Consider the following 15,679-nt stretch of genomic DNA (forward strand, 5'->3'; position numbering starts at 1 on the left):
TTTTTTTTTTTTTTTTTTTTTTTTTTTTTTTTTTTGAGACATTATTTCTCCGTTGCCCTGGCTATTCTGCAACTCAGCCTGTAGACCAGGCTGGCCTCCAACTCACAGAGATCTGCCACTACTCTTAGTTTAATTAAGCTATCTTTAACAGTTTATCCTGTACATTTAAATATGTGAAATATTTTTTTAGGGCCAGCAAGATGGCTCAGCAGATAAAAGCATTTGTCTTGTAAGTCTGACAACCTGAATCCAGGACCCAAGGTAGAAGGAGAGAACTGACTCCTGAAGAAAATTGTCCTTTCACCTTCACACATGCATTCATGTACCCCCTACACATAAAATACAGATACACACAACAATAACAATTAATAATAGCAATAATAAAAGCTTATTTTATATATTTCTGAACTGTATATCCAATTCAAGTTTGCTATTTCATTAAGTAGTTTTATTTTGAAATATATCTTATACATTAAATTTATATAACCTGGTAAGGTCATAAGTTCCTGGCCATATCAAGTTTTTCTTCTATTTTTTCTGAGATTACTTGAGCCGAATATTGCCCTAGCTGAATTTTTAAAAAACATTTCACTGTATAAGAAATACTTGTTTTAGTTTAAAGAACAGAAAAACAGGCTGGAAAAATGGCTCAGCCAGCAGTTTAGAACACATGTTGATCTTGCAGAGAACCAGGGTTCAGTTCTCAGCACCCATATGGTGGTTCACAACCATTTGTAATTCTAGTTCCAGGGGATCTGACATTCTCTTCTGACCTTTACAGGCACCACATATATACATGCAAGCAGAACACTTATAACCATAAAATAAATAAATCTTTTTTTAAAAGAAGAAAGAAAATTAAAAAAACCAGTAATGCAGAGATATCATTTTTCTTTTTTTCTTTTTTTTTTTTTTTGTTGTTGTTGTTGTTGTTGTTGTGGTAGGGATAGTTGTTTTTGATTTTTGAGATGGGGTCTCCGGTGCCTCTGGATATCCCAGAGCTGGTTATGTTTATGTATACCAGGCTGGCCTCACAGAAATCTGCCTGCCACTACCTCAGGGTGCTGGATTAAAGCTGTGCTCCACCATGCTGGCCATTTCTTTTTCAATGTGCACTTCACTTTAAATTTGAGGTTAGGGTCTTGATTTATCACTTTTTCTTGTACATATGAGATTTTATAGGTAATTTTTATACAAACTGTTGTGCTTTCCAATCTCTGTTCTGGTTGGACAGATAATACTGACTCAGGTAACTCAATTTTGTAACAGAAATATCATATGTTTGAATTTTCGTTTTTTATAATTTTGACATTTCTGTAGCACCAAGATTTAGAGAAAATGGTTATTATCTCACTTTATGGATGCTAATGCAGAATATCAACAATTCTGACTGAGCCAACAAATTATAGCTGATAAGTAGTATACCCAAGGCTAATTTTACCCTCAATGTACTGTTTAGGACTACAAGATATGCAGTGTATATGAACTGATGACTAGTCTGCAGTTGTGGTTTGTAGTTTTTCAGTTATTAAATGTGCTTAGAAGTTTTTTCATCAGTGCATATATAATTTTCAAAATAAAAGAAAGACACAAAGCTTAAAGTACACAGGTGGGTAATTTTTTTGTATCAATTGTGAACACACAGGGAAATTACTTTGAGTATTATTAATATTAAAATATAGCCAGTATCATTATGCCTGGACCTTTTGATTCCAAATTTATTTGTTTTACAATTTTTATGTATTTTTGTATGTGGTGTAGAGGGGTGCCGTGTGTACATACGGAATACCTTATTCTTTAAAACAAGGTCTTTCTTGGGACCTGGGGTTTGCCCATTAGTCTAAACTGCTAACCAGCAAGCCCTGGGGATCACAGAAGTGTAACTTCTGAGATTATAAGCAGATGCCATCATGTCTATTTTTTTATGTGGATGCCAGGGATCAAACTCAGGTCCTCATGTTTGTTCAGCTAGCATTTTCTAAGTTATCTCCCCAGCTCCTTATTTATTTAAATTTGAGACAGTTTAGCCTGTCTTGCTATTCTTACCAGTCTGGCTTTAAACTTGATCCTTGGGGTTATGTGGTGGTGGTACGTACCATTATATTTATTTTTTAAAATTTGTTAACACTTCTGTGAATATTAACTTGAATGAAATGGGTTTCTAATTTTGTTTGTTCCTTTGAGAAGTGTTCACTGAGAACCTAAACTCTGCCAGGCATGAGTGCAGGGTAGTGGTAGTGGTATAAGATTTACTACTTGTAGTAACTTGGGGCTAGATTAATGAAGAATCAGGCAAATTCTGATAGAAGCATGAGTGATCCAGCCTGAGGGGCTCTGGGAAACTATAGAGGAAGTAACATCTAGACTCAGTCTTGGTTGTGAGTAGCAATTATTCATTTAGGGAGCTGAAGGCAGGAGGCCAAGAAAAGAGAAAGCAGGATGTGGACATCAGCACAGCTGCTTTGGGGCTGCCCTAGGGCCTGGGAATCTGGAAAGGGGAGCCTGGGGAGTACTGGAATGGGACAGAGGACAGTTTTTACTGCTACTTAAGTGTCCTTGTTATAGATAACAGGAATCTATTACAAACAAACTAAAGAGGAATTTTTGGGAAAATAGTGGTATGGGAATTAAAGAAAAGGCTGACTACCAAGTCTTTAGAGAGAGCCAACAAATATGGCAACTCCTGGTCTTTCGGAAGTTCTTGTGGAATTTTTCTACAGGGTTGTATTCTTAGTTAACTTGCTCTGACTGCAGAGTCTTGTTCTCCACTTAGATATCCAGTGTTTGAGAAATAGTCTAAGTTAGGTTAGATTTATTGATCAAACCTAGACCAATCATGTAACCAGCGGATAACATCAGACTCAGTTTCTTTTTTGTCTCATGTCTAAGTGGAAAGGTTGTTACCTGAAACAGAATGCATAGAGTTGAGGCCCAACCTAGAAGGCAGTGTGTCAGGACTTAGGAAGGCATGAAGTAGGTACAGTGGAGGAGCTTCAGAAGCCAGGCAAGAGATGGTGTGCCAGTAGTAATGCCTTCTGAAGGAAGGGAAGGAAGCAGATCGATTTTGAGATACTTAAAAGCTTGAAAAAAGACTTGAACTTTGCGGGATTGGTTAGAAACATTAAGGCACTGAGCTGAGCCCCATTTTTCTAGCTGGGCTAGAACTATTAAGTATATAGTGCTATCTCCCACAAAGAGCTGCCTTTTAGGAGAGTACTTTCAGTTTCAAAGTATTGAGTTGGAATACATTTAACTTAAGAACATTTGGATTAGAGCTGTTCTGCTGTGAAGTGTTGCTGGAAGTCAGACTGCCCTCAGAGCCATTACCAATAGGGACCTTGCCAAGTCCCCAAAATCTCAGGAAAAATGGCTGAAGTGCCTATTAGCATACCAATGTGCGCACTGGCTGCCAAGCTCAGTACTTGTAGCTCTTTTCTGCTTTTCTCACGCCCCTCCCAATCCTTCTACTCTAAACCTCTCCAGCTCAGGGGCTTTGCTTCGCTTTCCCCAGCTTTTGATTTTTTTTTTTTAAACCTGCCATTTTGGCCTTGTGCTCTCTTGGTTCCTTTCTTGGATTTCTCTTGGTCCTGCCTCTTGGCTCTTTTTTCTTCCTCTCTCACTCTTCCTCTCTTTCTCCCCTCTTAGGGCCCAGTCTATTTGTTGGCCATGTTCAGTCTGCCACTTTCTCTCTCTGCTGTGGACTCGTCCAGATGTGCTAGGATTTAGTGGTGGAAGTACTTGGTAGAGAGTGGGGTGGGCCAAAGGTATGCTGCAAAGATCACACCACGTAACAGATCTCACGCAAGAGATTTATTGGGGTAGGAAGTGTAAGGCCATCTCAAAGAAAAAACTGGAAGGGTGGGGGGTGGGGTAGAAAGAACAGGTTAGAGAAATCAGTGAAGGCAGAGGCCTTTTAAAAGGTTATGTATGTTGGCTAGTGATGACGTGGTTACTGTCGCTGAGGGCAGGCTGGGGGAACGCCTGATTTCTAACAAGATGCCTCTGTTCTCTCCCTCATATCTACAATAAAATACTTTTCCTCAACCATTCCTTAGAGTGGTCATGTCCTCATTTTCATTCAGATTTCTGCGAGCATCGTCTCTCTCCTGTCATGCCTGTGGTCTTCTATGGCTTCCTACTATATTGCCCTGGAAATTTATAAGCTGTTGCTTTCTCTTGCCATATTGAGAACGTTCAGATCCAAGTAAATACTGGCAATTGTAGCTTGCCTAATTAGATTCGAAAAGCCTCCAGAACTAATAGCATAAAGGACAGAGTCCTGATATTCAAGGTCATTTCTTAGGTGATATGGTTAGAATAAGCTTTCCTGTTATGATACTTTTTTAAAGAACTTAATCTGAGATTGAGAATATTTGTAAATGTAACAAACTAAAAATTATAGAGAAAATAAAAATTAATTTATAAAGATATAAAGATGCTGTATCATTAATACGCAGATTGAAAAGGTCTATCTAAGTCATCACCATTATTCACTTGCAAACTAATTCAAACTAATCATTTGGTGCTTTAATTTCCTGGGGACACCCTTCCTTTTGAATTTCAGTGAGGAGAGGGTCAGGAGCTGAAAACTCCAGATGAGTCAGAGCAAGTCTCTGCCTTTAAAGGAACTTTGTGGGAAAACAAATAACTTCTCTTAAGTGTGGGGATTTCCCACCTGTGATATCAGAAAAAACCCTGAGACCTGTTTTCTCCTTTGGAATGAAGTACTTTTCTGAGAGGCATACAGGCCTCACCTGTTTCCTGGGCTTAGACTTAAATAAAGCTTATCTCTTCCATTAATTTTTTTCTTCTGGTTTAGAACAACAGCAGCAACAACAACAAAAAAGGAAGTAAGACCTTCAGCTCAGATTGGGGATGTCCATGATTAAAAAGTTAAATTGTAGTTTGAGTGTTTTGACTATGACTAGTACTGAGTGCTCTTAGCCTGTTAAATGAGTTAACTCACACCCTGACCAGGTGGTACCTTCAGATATTTTGGTCGATGCTTTTACCATTAAGTAGCTTAATAGCCTTAAAAACAGTAGTAGTGTTAGATACATGTTTGGGTCACAAAGAATTTTAATTCTTTGTCTTAAACACAAGTTCTATCTGATGGAAAAGATTCATATTTGATACTTATTACAGTGGGACCAGAACTGTTTGTTAAGGAAAGGAAAGGAACTTTTGGGAGCACTTTTGGACACCATAACCATTAAGTAGGCTAGGGCCAGAGGTGCTGAATGTCATGACTAGGGCTTTTGGTGTGGTTAAAAACAAAAAGACAGGCAGGAAAGGAAAGGGGAAGGGGTAAAGGGGAATAAAAGGAAGCCATATAATTATCTGAGCATAGAACCTAACTGAAATCATAAGTATTCTTTTATGGTTTCAGAAAAACTAGCTTTACCCAAAACTAGCTTTATCCAAGATGCCATGAAACTGTAAATTGATGAATGAACTCTATGAAACTTTATTCCTTTACCTTTTAATTTTTTTATTTGTGTGTGTGTGTGTGTTTGTGTGTGTGTGTGTGTGTGTGTGTGTGTGTGTGTGTGTGTAGGCACATGTGTGCCACAGCATGGAGTGAGGTCAGAGAACAGTTTTGGGGAATTGATTCCTTCCTTCTATGGGTTTTGAGGATCAAATTCAAGTTGTCATGCTTGTAGGGCAAGCAATTTTACCCTGTGAGCCATCTTTCCAGTGCTCCCCTCGTATTTATGGATGATGTCCCTTCCTCTGTTCCTTTGTTATTTTTGTACTGAGGATACAACCTAGGGCCAGTGTATGCTAAGCACATACACTACCATTTGGTCACTATTTTATCCTTAATTTTTTTTCTCTATCTTATTTAGAAAATCAAATCCTTTAAGATAATGGTTAGGATATATTGTTAAGCTTTTTGTTTTGTTTTTAATTTGAAGGATAATGAACTTGTTATGGGGAGCCCACCAGAGAAGATCACTCAGACATAGTCTATACCAAGTTGAAAATTCTTATCCCAACTGGCTGAGACTACACTCGGGTATTTGGGATCCAAGTGTAGTACTAAGCTCTAAGGGTAAGGGTAAGGTGTTTTGTTTGTTTGTTTTGTGTTTTTTTTTTTTTTTTTTTTTTTTAAAGCAAAAACCATGTCTTGGTATCTCACTCAGCAGTTTTAGCAGAGTGGAAGGGGGCTGGAGGAGGGGGAGTGGTACTGGTGGTGGTGCAAGCACACAGTTTAACAGAAGCTAAGATAAGCAGTTACTTGGAGGGGGAGGTTTACATAAGCAGGCAGTTTAACAGGAGCTAAGATGAATTAGCTGGGGCATCTTGACCTCAGCTTTTTAGAATAGAGTTGGATAATTTTCTGTGGGGCTTCTCATCAAGGAGATCAAATCCCAGTTTAAGCCTAAAATGACCTTAGCAAGAATACAAGATGGAGGCACTTTGTCTGCTTTCCTGCCTACTGCCATACTCTCTGCCATGGAGAAAATGGAATCACCTTGGGTTCTGTAAGCACCAAATTAAATGTTTTCTTGGTCATGCTCTTTCCTTCCTTCCTTCATTCCTTCCTTCCTTCCTTCCTTCCTTTCTTTCTTCTTTTTTTCCTTTCCTTTCTTTTCTTACTCTACTGTCTTTCTCTTTCTCTCCCTTTCTCTCTCTTTCTTTTACTCTTTCATTTGTTTTTCTCTTTCTTTCTTTACTTTCTTCCTCTTTCTTTCTCTCTCTTCACTCTCTTTTCTCTTTGTCTCTTTCTCTCTCTTCTTTTCCCTCCCTCCCTCCTCCCCTCCCTTCCTTCCTTCCTTCCTTCCTTCCTTCCTTCCTTCCTTCCTTCCTTCCTTTCCTTCCTTCCTTCTTTTCGAGACAAGGTTTTTCTGTGTAGTCTTGGCTGTCCTGGAACTCACTCCATAGAGTAGGATGCCCTCAAACTCAAAAGATCTGCCTGCCTGTGCCTCCTGAGTACTCAGATTAAAGGTATGTGCCACTACCGCCTACTCATGGTCATTTCAAAACAGTAGAAAAAGTAAGACAGATGCTACATAAAAGCATTTGACAGAACTATTTGAATGTGAAATTCAGTAAGATTTAACTAGCATTATTTTATTTTTTGTTCTGTTTTGTTTTGAGACAGGGTTTCTATATTATGTATCCCTGTTTGTCCTGGAATTCTGTTTGTAGACCAGGCTGGCTTCTACCTCACAGAGACTTGCCTTTCTCTGCCTACTGAGTGCTGGGATTAAGGGGTGTACACCATCAGGACCTGCTCTGTGTGGAAGTATTTGATCCAGGAAAAATGTTGAAATCATGAAGATGGGGGCAGGGATGCAAGGTCAGGATCTGGGCAGTAGGCATATGTAAAGGAGATATAGATATGATGGTCTGGAAGCTAAGAGATTGAGAATTTCCAGGAAAGCCTCATTTAAAAATATCAAATGAGGCCAGTGAGAGTGGTCCACACCTTTAATTCAAGTATTTGGACGGCAGAAGCAAGATCTGTATAGAGTTTAAGCCCAGTCTGCTCTGCATGCTGAGTTCCAGGCCAACCAGAGCTACATAGTGAGACCCTGACTCAAAACAAAGTTAAATGTAGCTGGGCATGGTGGTGAATATCTGCAGTGGTAGTAGGTGGGAGGCTGGAGGATTCCAAGTTTGAAGCAGTCTTAACCTATATCAGCGCCATGTTTGAAAAGAAAAAGAAATGAGGGAAGAAAAGGGAGAGGGACAGGGGAAGAAGAAAGAGAGTGAGATAGATGGTCGGCCAGAGAGGCTGACTGGCCCAGAGAAAGTTAAATGTATGATGAAGACCAAACATTGTTAAATGTGGCCTTCTTAATTGCTTTTGTTTTTATTTTTTGGGACAAGGTCACTACGTAGTTCAGACTGCAGCATCCTGCCTCATTCTTCCCAGTTCTTGGATTTACAAGAACGTTATAACATCCCTAGGTAGCTTGGAGTTTTAAGGTAAGACTGTGTCCTTAATGAGAGGTGTTTCTAGATTGCAATGTATTGAAAAATAAATATGAGGTAGGCCTACTCTTAGGAATATTTTTGTAAAGAGTAGAGAGGGATACGGCAATGACCAGAGAGTAATTTCGGTAGATTCATTTTAAAGGATTGAATCTGAAGCCTATTTACAAAATTCCTGGTGAGCAAATTATTAGAAAAGGAAAATAGCTGAGTCCTGAGTATCTAGATTGATCTCAATCAAACAGGTAAGACTGGCATATTGACAGGGTGGAAGGGTGGTTGAGGAAGATCATTGAAAGAAAAGAAGATCTAAGAAAAAAAGAAAGGAAAAGAAACTACGGGCTGAGGAGATGGCTCAGTGGTTTAGAGCACTTGTTGTTCTGGCAGAAGACCTGGGTTTGGTTCCCAGCATCCATGTAATAACATAGAACCATCTGTAACTCTAGTCCTAGAGACGTCAGTGCCTTCTTTTGACATCTGCAGGCACCAGGCACACACATGGTACACATTTATACATACAATGTAGGCAAAACATTCATGTACACAAATTTAAAAGAAAAGAGTGTGTGTGTGTGTGTGTGTGTGTGTGTGTGTCCGTGTTTGTGTGTGTGTGTGTTAGTGTGCACATGCCATGGTTCTGTGTGGCAGTCAGAATTAGCTTAGGAATTAGCTCCACCTTTTTCACAAAGGGTAATATCATCTGCTGTGAGAAATAGATGACGATGATGAGAAGATTCTTGAGGATGGGATTCTTCTAAATGGGAATTGTGCTTGGCTTCCAGATGAAGACTAACAGGACCAGCTCAAGAATAGAGAAGTAAAGAACAATGGCAGTCTTTTCAGCAGGCTGGTTATGGAGCATTACATAGCTGTAGGAATCAACTACATAGAAATAGGCTTCAACTTAAATGATGAACAAAACGGACCCAATGAATAAGAGCTTCCATTGTAAGAGCAGGAAGTAGAAATAAGACAAGAAGTGGAATTAGGGGCAGAAACTTCATGGCTGTGTTGATTTGTTGATAGGAAGCTCTGTCTGGGTTTTGTAATCTCTGCGGATTATAGTGGTGAAAGAGAAAACAAGGACACCTGTTGTGGGTTATTAATATTTATTATTGATTTATCTTTTACTAAACCAGCTGTATACACAAATCACCACTCAGAGACTAGGATTTATTTAATTAACCTAGAGCACAATGCTGGGCAATAGTTATTCAATCCTAAACCTCCTCCTGCATACTTTCCCATTATACTTGCCTTTAGTCATATCTTAGGTCCATTTCATTTTTCCACATGGTTTGAAATTCTCTCCTGCTGACCTTTTCTCTCACTTGCTTCCTTCTCCTCCCCTCTAGACCAGGACGTCCCACCCTATTCTCCTCATTGCACAGCATTGGCTGGTTGTTTTATTGACAACACAGAGAACAAATGGTGGCATGTTTACACAAACTTGAGACAGGTGATGCTTACAATAAGCATCACAATGCAATGTCCTATTGTCTGGATTGAAGCCAGATAGTGGATTAGAGAAATCAGCATTTGAATGAACAAGGGTAAATTATATACATTCCACAAGAATATTATACCAACAGACACCTATGATGACATGTTAGAGGCTGAGGAATTCTTCATGGCTTACAACTGTCTGATAAAAACTGGAGTGGTGGCAGCAGCAGGGGTCAGGGTGGGGTGCTGTGCTTTTTACTTTGCACTTCCTTCTGCCTTCTCTAGTCAGCATTTATAACTGGATTTACACCATGAAAATGAAGCCTGTTACTGTGTCTCCCTAGGAATAGAGCCCAGAGTTCTGGAACTTACTCTGCCTAAGCTTGCCTGACATGAAGTCTACCTCTCCATGAACTGAGCTCTTCCTTTGAGGAACATATATCTTTCAGTTCTGCTCTTTTGCTTCTTGCCAGCCCTAAAGGCTGCCGGCACCCAGTATCTACAGTTGAGTGATAAAGCAATGAGTTGCTTCCTTACTCTTCTAAGATTAACCCCTGCCCTAAGAACCTAGAAGCACCATCCTAAAAATAACTCCATTATAATAAAGGCCAAAGAACTTGTATTCTCAGTGTGTTAGGATGCAAGAGGAAAGCAGGCTATATTTTGTCTGTTGTTCCACAGCTTCAACAGAAGATCCCCTTATTCTGCAGTGGAAAATTAGCATCAAGGAGTCTTGGGAGATGACTCAGTCAGGCTTGTGAGCCCCGAGCACTCTAGCCTGCTCCTCTTCTTGTGCTGTGCTGGTAGGGTTTCTGCATTGTTGAGCTAGCCGGTGCCCAGCGTCCTGATCTCTAAGCTAGCGGTAGAGCTGATAGACTTGTCATGAACATTCAGCTCCTTCAGTGCTGATTAGTTATTGACCTCTGTTTTGAAATGGTCAGCTTTACATTACAAATGCTTTCAGTAAGTTTGTGGGGCAGTGTTAACTTCATAAGTATATAAGACAGCTCAGCAGGATATGAGTTTGACATTTAGGGTGTTGTCTTATTGCTTCAGAACTGTGGAGTTTTTGAGTAACACACTGTGTTACGTGAATACAGGCCAAAAAAAGCCTCAGCTTGGTTTCATTGGCTTAAATGTAGTTGAAAGCAGTAGAAACAAACTTCAGATAAGGAAGTACTGTACAATAAAGGAAGTAAGGGCCTTTAAAGATAATTTGCTCTCATGGAAGTGGCTGCTCAAGTCCTGATAAATGACTTGAAATACGAGCAGAAATACTAGAATAGAGATTCTCTGTTCTACTTAAGAGAGAGGGAATGTGGAGATCCTGCATGTGAAAACCTCCAAGAGTCTACTGTCTTTGCAGAGGTGGGCTTGTATGGGTAAAGTGACTGGAACAGAGGAGCTAGGCTGGACAGAAGAAAAGGACCTGACACCACAAACTAGCACCATACAAGGTATTGCTATGTTTCTGCATTTGTTTTCTGTTTACCTGTCTTTTTCAGTTATTTAAAGGCAAATATGAAAGGTATTTGTTTAAATTCTTAAGAACATTTTGTTCTTGCTGTGGTAGGAAAGATGCAATGAAAACTAGTTAAATAATTGTTCTTATTCATTAACCTGTAAAACTTTTTTTTTTGTTTTTTTGTTTAAAGGAAACCATTCTTTGGTTTGGTTTGGTTTTTCATTTTTGAGAAAGAATTTTGGCTAAATTGTAGTATTTACTATGTTAATTAAAATATCCCTTAGGAGAGCAGTGGTTTTGATTCTTCTTATGAATATATATTTAATTATTAAGGGCATATGAAAGTAACTTTATGTTCATGTGGTTTCAAAGTGAAGGGCAGTATGAAAGGTAACTGTGCTCTGTTTGGCATCATGCATTTTAGGACCTATGGAGAGTTACTCTAAGAAAGACTTGAGTCAGGCTTTTTTGGTATTGTGTTGTATTAATTTTTTGTTTGTTTGTTTTGATTTTCAAAACAGGGTTTCTCTATGTAGTTCTGGCTATCCTGGAACTTGCTCTGTAAACTAGGTCAGCCTCAAAATCAGAGGTTACCTACCTCTGCCTTCTGAGTGCTGGAATTAAAGGCTTGTGCAACTAAGCCCAGCATGTTATATTCATTCTTTAGCTTTAAATTCTTATCTGTGATCTTTGAAAAGAGAAATGTACTGTTTTGTATTTAGTGACCTCTTGTCCTTGCTGTTCACAAGTAGTCAAAGAATTATTCTTTATTCATTAGCCTGCAAAATTGCTTAAAAGAAAAAAGTATACCATTGTTTTTGTTTTGTTTTGCTTGTCTTTTTTTTTTTTTTGGAGACAGAGTCTCTTTATGTAGTTATAGCTGTCCTGGAACTGGATGTGTAGACCAGGCAGAGATCTGCCTGCTTCTGCCTCCTGAGTGCTGGGTTTAAAAGTGTGCATCACCATGCCCGACCTGTTAATTTTTCTCTGCCACTGAGCTATAGCTCCTGATTAAATTTGGGAATTAGCAGTGAGGTATTGGTAATTGACTTGGGTGCTTTCTGGGCTTTGTGTCTCTATTCAGGAAATGGGGCTTTTTATATATCCAGAGTGATGTCATCCAGTAGAAAGGTAATGTGAACCCCGTATGCCCTTTAAGATTTTCTAGTAGAATAGTTCAAAATGCAAAAAGAGGTTAGGTGAAATTAATTTTCATAATTTACTCATTCAAATATGTCAAGCTGTAACCATGTCATGCTATATACATGGATATATGGCCAATAGTTAAGTATTTTAAAATTATTAGGATAGTATTTTAAAATTATTAGAATATATCTTTTTAAAATTGGCTTTATTAATTTTTTCAATACAATATTTTTTTACTAATCAATTCAATTTACATCTCAATCATAGGCCCTATCCTCCTCCCCACCCAGTCCCTCCCTCACTCCTGCATCCTCTCTCCCTTATTCTTCAGAATAGGGGAGCCCACTTACCCAGACACCCAACCTCAATTAGTAAATGGGACCTCTTGAAACTGAAAAGCTTCTGTAAAGAAAAGGACACTATCAATAGAACAAAATGGCAGTATGAAGATTAGGAAAAGATCCTCCCCATTCCTACCTCTGCTAATATTCAGAATATATAAAGAACTCAAGAAATTAACAACAAACCAACAAACTAAATAATTCAATTTAAAAATAGGATACAGAGCTAAAAAGAGAATTCTCATCAGCGGAATCTTGAATGGCTAAGAAATGTTCAACATACTTAGTAGGGAAATGCAAATCAAAACAATTATGAGATTCCATCTTATACCTGTCAGAATGGCTAAGATCAAAAACTCCAGTGACAACACATGCTGGCGAGGATGTGGAGAAAGGGGAACCCTCCTCTATTGCTGGTGATCTGGCACTTTCTCAGAAAACTGAAAATAGCTATACCTCAAGACCCAGCTATAACATTCCTGGGCATACATTTGAAAGATGCTCCACTATGCAACAAGGACATTTGCTTAACCATGTTCACAGCAGCTTTATTCATAATAGCCAGAAACTGAAAACAACATAGATGTCCCTCAACTGAAGAGTGGATAAAGAAACTGCTATATATCTTATACTATGGTACGTTTCAACTCAGATTAGCCATGTTTTAAAGTTGTAATGTGGTATGTAGCTACAATTTAGAAAACATACCTCCTAGAAAAAGACAGTCATCCTAAAAGTTAATCAAAAGCAGAGAACCTGCTTTAAAGCCACTGTGACCAAGCAGCTTTGCCTAACTTGAAAGCTCTGGTGGAAAGATCCCTTACTGAGAAGGCTGGTTTGCTCTGTCTAGGAAAGAGTGACCATAGCAAGTAGATAATAGGCCTTCCACCTGAGGACTGTTTATAGAGAGCAAAGTCTAAACCCCTCTATCACCCCCACCAGTAACAACCTCCGGAAAACCACGCTGCTGGCTCTTAGATACTGAACTATATTTAGGGTAGTAGAGTATGTGTGCTGGCTAGTCTGCTCACTGTCAAGAATGGAAACCACACCCTGTGATGTATGTGTTCATGTTGTTGCCTAAGGTTTTCTCCTAGTGCTGTTTTCAGATGGAATATCTGCCTCAAAAAAGAATTGTGAATACACTACTGGATATGGAAATTTCCAGACCTCATTCTACGTGGAGCCATGTAAATGATAGTTGCAAGCCAGCTCCATCCAGAGATCATCTTGTCTTTATAAGTTCTGTAGTTAGTCCAGCCATGTTTTTGACTTTAAAAAAAGGTTGGGATTTCTTTTTCATCTTCTTGCTTCCTGTGGCTCTTGTTTCTTTGTGTCTTTGTTCCACTGAGCCTCTCTTTTTTTCCAATTATATTTGCTGTTTAGGGTTTGGGGTTAGTGTTTTAGTTGTTAACTGATACATATGAATGAGTTGCCTTGAGATATTTGTGATTTATATTCACATTTTGTACTGTTGAAATCAGGTAAACATATCTATCACCTCAATCTCCTTATCATTTCCTTATTTTTTACTAGGGTTTTTGTTTTGTTTTGTTTTAAATTTTGGTTTTTCAAGACAGGTTTCTCTGTGTAGCTTTGGCAGTCCTGGACTCGCTTTGTAGACTAGGCTAGCCTCAAATTCAGAGATGCACCTGCCTCTGCCTCCCCAAGTGCTGGGATGACAGGTGTTGGCTGCACCCTGTTAGTAGGGGTTTTTTGGTTTTTTTTGTTTCTTTTTTTTAATTAGCAAACAAAGTAATGGGTTTATTGTGGCATTTTTATTCATACTTTGTTTTGTTGAGCCTCCTGTCCATTCCCTTTCCTTGTGATCTTCCCTCATGTTTGTTCACTTTCCCCAATAACCTCATATGTGCTTTGATGTAACATGTATTCTGTTGTCCTTTTTGCCCCCTTTTCTCCCTGCTTCCCCTGCTGTATTACATTGAAGTCACTCAGTGTTTGTTATGAAATGTAGATGTGTCTAGGGGATACTCATACTAAGAAATGCAACAGATATGGTACTGGGGAAAACGAGAGGAATGAGTATCTGGAGAAGGGGTAAAGGCAGCCAGTAAGCCAAGAGGGCCAGAAGAGATGGAGAGAAAGGGGTTGGGGGGGGGTGTCCTTTTATTTGGCAGCTGGCACCTGGTGGTGGGAGGTAATTGATGTAAGCCATCAGGCCAGCAGAATCACCTGCCACACTAACAGTTGTGTTATTCTGGGGTTGTTTTGTGACTACATTTAATAGTATTTATCAGATTGGATGCACTTATGCTCTGTGTGCGTTTAGAATTACGATCTTTCTGATGGACTGTTTACCTAAATAGTGTAAAGTGACCTTTTTGTCTCAGACTAGTTTGAATCAAACTGGTTTTGAAAAATAATAAAACAGTGACATCTGTTTGTCTTCTAGTTCCATGTTCTTGGAATCTGTCTCTTTTAATCATTTTCCCCTAAGGTAGCATCTTTTGCTGACGAACGGCGCATTTCCTGGAAGAAACAAATTATTAAAGCCTGCCTTCTAATACGATCTGCCATTCCACATCTTTTGATTGAAGCACTAAGACCATGAATTCAGAATTATTGAGAGTTGTATGTTAATTTTTTACTGTTTTCCTGTTCCTCGTATGCATAACTACTTGTCTTAATCTTCATCCTTTCTGGTAGCCCCAAATTTTTTTATTTTCTTTGAAAGAATTTTTTTCCAGTATGTTTTGTAGAGCTGGTTCAGTGATTGTGAATAACTTTAGCCTATTTATTTTTTTGTTTTGTTTTATTGAAAAAAATTATACAATGTATTTTGATGTACTGCCCCCTCCAATTTCTGACAATCCTCCCCAACTCCCCATCCACCCAACTTTATATTCTTTTTCTCTCTTGCACTTAAAACAAACAAGAAAAAAAAAACCAACATACCCCCCCCCCAAAAAAACAGAAAAAAATATAAAAACAAATAAGCAAAAGACCAATAAGAAGAAAATGCCAGAACAAAGCAAAATGGAACAGAATGTCCATAGAAATACCATAGATTTTAGTTGTGTTCACCAGCTTCTCCTGGAAGGTCTATTTGATTTAACTCCATCCTTACATAACCATGTAAGGGTTTAATGCATGATTAAACACTGCTGTAGTGTTTCTTTTATTAACTTGGGCACCCTTCTACTTGGTGCATGAATGTTTTTTTGGTGGATTTTTCTTTTAATAAATATGTAGTGGCCTTCCCTGTCTCTTTTGATTAGTTTTTGTTTGAAACTATTTTGTCAGATATAAAAATAGCTATACCTGCTTGCTTCCTGGGTATATTTTCTTGGAACACCATTTTCAATACTTTGACACT

General features: G+C 38.7%; 1 protein-coding gene across 2 annotated transcripts in view; it reads left to right on the forward strand.

The window, feature by feature from the left end:
* Positions 1-15,679, forward strand: part of Lims1 (LIM zinc finger domain containing 1) — a 114,777-nt gene that overhangs the window by 20,969 nt on the left and 78,129 nt on the right. Inside the window, exon 1 of one of the 2 annotated variants that reach the window (XM_055614256.1) lies at positions 10,828-10,847. The exons of the other annotated variant lie outside the window; for it this stretch is intronic. The gene's annotated coding sequence lies outside the window, so the exon portion shown is untranslated. Of the gene's footprint in view, positions 1-10,827; positions 10,848-15,679 lie in introns of those variants that run through there. 2 annotated transcript variants of the gene reach the window in all.

This window comes from Psammomys obesus, unplaced genomic scaffold (assembly GCF_907164565.1).
Source record: "Psammomys obesus unplaced genomic scaffold, mPsaObe1.curated_primary_1811, whole genome shotgun sequence".
Lineage (NCBI taxonomy): Eukaryota > Metazoa > Chordata > Mammalia > Rodentia > Muridae > Psammomys > Psammomys obesus.